Genomic DNA, 2,995 nt, shown 5'->3' on the forward strand with positions numbered 1-2,995 from the left:
CTAGAAAAATCCGAATTTCATGAATCGACATTAGTCTTGGCCAATTAGTAACTGCTTCAATTTTCGCAGGATCCATTGAGATTCCATTCCCGGAGATTACATGTCCAAGGAATGCCACTTTATTAAGCCAAAACTCGAACTTGCTAAACTTCACGTAGAGCGAGTGTTCCCTTAAGGTCCGTAGAATTACACTGAGATGTTGCTCATATTCCTCAGAGCTCCTCGACTAAATCAAGATATCGTCAATGAACACAATGATGAATTGATCCAAGATTTCCTTAAATACTCGGTGCATCAAATCCATAAAGGCAGATGAGGCGTTAGTTAATCTAAATGGCATGACCGTAAACTCGTAATGCCCATATCTCGTCCAAAAAGCCATCTTCGGTATATCCTCCTTCTTAGTCCTCAAGCGATGGTAACCCGTCCTCAAGTCGATCTTGGATAACACCGATGCTCTTTGCAATTGATCAAACAAGTCATCAATCCTTAACGGTGGGTACTTGTTCTTGACAGTTACTTGGTTCAACTGCCTATAGTCAATGCACAAACACAATGACCCATCCTTTTTCCTTACGAACAATGCTGGCGCTCCCCACGGCGATGCGCTTGGACGAATGAATCCTTTATCCAGCAATTATTGCATCTAAACCTTTAACTCCTTTAGCTCCGACACCACGGCTATATCCTCCAACTTCGGCTCCTCAATCGTCGGATCAACCACGATAGCTAGATAAGCTCGACATCCATCGTCCAACAGCTTAGTCACTTCAAGTGATGAGATTAAAAGGATCGAGGTTTCTCCTCGGCTCCCTACAAACTCAAATCTAGGGTGACCCATTGGATGGAATTAGATCACACTACTACCACAATCCAAAACAGCTCTTTGTTTACCCAACCAATCTATCCCGACAATAACATTAAAGTCGTACATGGTCAAAATAGCTAAATCTATTCCTTCTTCACTACCACTAATAATTATCTTACAGTCTAGGCATCCTAACGAGACCAACACTTTATCCTTTAATGGAGTAGCAACATGCAATATCACATCCAACGGTTTCAATTCAATCTCAGCCAACACAAGAAAGCGTGCAGATACGAAAGAATACGATGCTCTAGAATCAAACAAGGCATAGGCAGCATGATCGCATAAAGTAACCGTACCCGTGACCACGCCATGCGTATTCTTTACCTCCTTACATACCACAGTATAAACTCTTCCTTGAGCTGGCGGCCTATGCATGTTGTTTTGCAAGGCAACTCTAGTCTACGGTCGTTGCGCCAGAAACCGAAGTCCTAGGACTTCACTTGGGCAACTCCTCATCCGATGACCCAACTTGCCACACTTCAAACATGCACCCATCCTACTCGGGCAAAGTCCACTTCCATACCTCCTTCCACACTGATGACAGTTCCGGTTTGATTGGTATGCTAGCTTCCCAATATTTCTCCTGGCAAGAGGAACAAAACGCTTGTTGTTCACCATCGGCCTCTTGTCAAACTAGCGATTGTCCCTTGTAGGAGCAAACCGCAATCCAGAAGCGGCAACTCTTTCATTCATGTCTCTTTCGACCATCCGACCTCTTTTGTACATCTCCTTATAGTCCCTCAAGTTCAAGAGTATCAACTGGCTGCGGAGTTCGGGTTTCAACCCATCTCTGAACCTCCGTGCTTTGTCCAATGGGTTCTCAACAATCCTTGGTGCATACTTGGACAACCTTACAAATTTTGCTTCATACTGATCGATCGTCATCTGGTTACGACGTAGCCACTGAAATTCTACCATCTTTTATTCTTAGGCGGTTTGAGAAAAGTACTTGCCAATAAACCGCTCAGTAAAGGAAGTCCAATTAAAAGGAATGCCTTTAGGAAGACTCCTCCCTTGTTGGCCTTCCACCGGTCATTAGCGGTACCCTCAAGCTAGTAAACCGCTAGGGTCACTTTTTCCTCTTCAATGCACCCTAAGACTCAAAAGCCTTCTCCAATTTCTCAATCCATTGAGGGGTAACCTCCGGGTCTCTAGTTCTACCAAAGCGAGCCGGTTTCAACTTCATAAATTGTTCCACTAACTGGCCCATCTAGCGATTTCCATTTCCTTCTCCATTTTCATTCCTATTACCATTTCCGTTATGTCCATTGCTAAGTTAGCAGCAGCTACAATAGCTTTAGGGACTTGGGTACTGATGTCATCCCTTTCTTGAGTCTGTCCGCCCATCGGTTCCCTATTTCTTCTAGTGCCCCGATAACCCCATCAATCCTTTGGTCTTCCATTGGTTAAGCTCTTGAACTAGACGCTCTCCTTATACTTCTACCCCTATTGCTCATCCTCGCTAATACCTCATAGTACACGAACCACTATAATTCCATCTAGGAATTAGAGACATAAGCCATTTACTTAAGTCTAACAGTTCTATGCTACTCATCATAGCAGCATTCACAAACAAAGCATTCAATTCTCATCAAACAATCGGAGGTATCACAACAAGGAGTTCACATTCATACCTCAAGTCCATATGCATCTGTAACTTAATATACCACAGCAAGCTATCCACTCATTAGATAAACTTCAGCCAAACAACATTCAATGCCAAGTACGAAGCTCTATAGTCTTTTAATCACTCAAGGTGATGCCAATCTAGTGTGTCATTCACAAGCGCCAATTCACATGCCATGCATATCGTGCCAAACTCTAGTGAATCCCTAAGGTCCCATTATCTAACCGTCCCAAGGTCATCACTCCTTATTACTCCGGATATCAACCAACTTGGATCGAGCTAACCTTGCTTTGATTCTACTTCAATGGGGATGTTACGCCTCGAACCCTTCGGAACCGATAACATCCCACGACGATCGTTAACTTCATAAAAAAAAACCCGGGATACAACGACGATGTTCTTAAGCGCAATATGAGATGTATAAGCGGAAGCGCACAAAACTCCATACAGTTTAAAACAAAATGACTCAAGATCGAAATCCAAAGGTGTGCTTCTCT

The sequence above is a fragment of the Rhodamnia argentea genome, chromosome 2 (genome assembly GCF_020921035.1).
Source record: "Rhodamnia argentea isolate NSW1041297 chromosome 2, ASM2092103v1, whole genome shotgun sequence".
NCBI classification, from domain to species: Eukaryota; Viridiplantae; Streptophyta; class Magnoliopsida; order Myrtales; family Myrtaceae; genus Rhodamnia; species Rhodamnia argentea.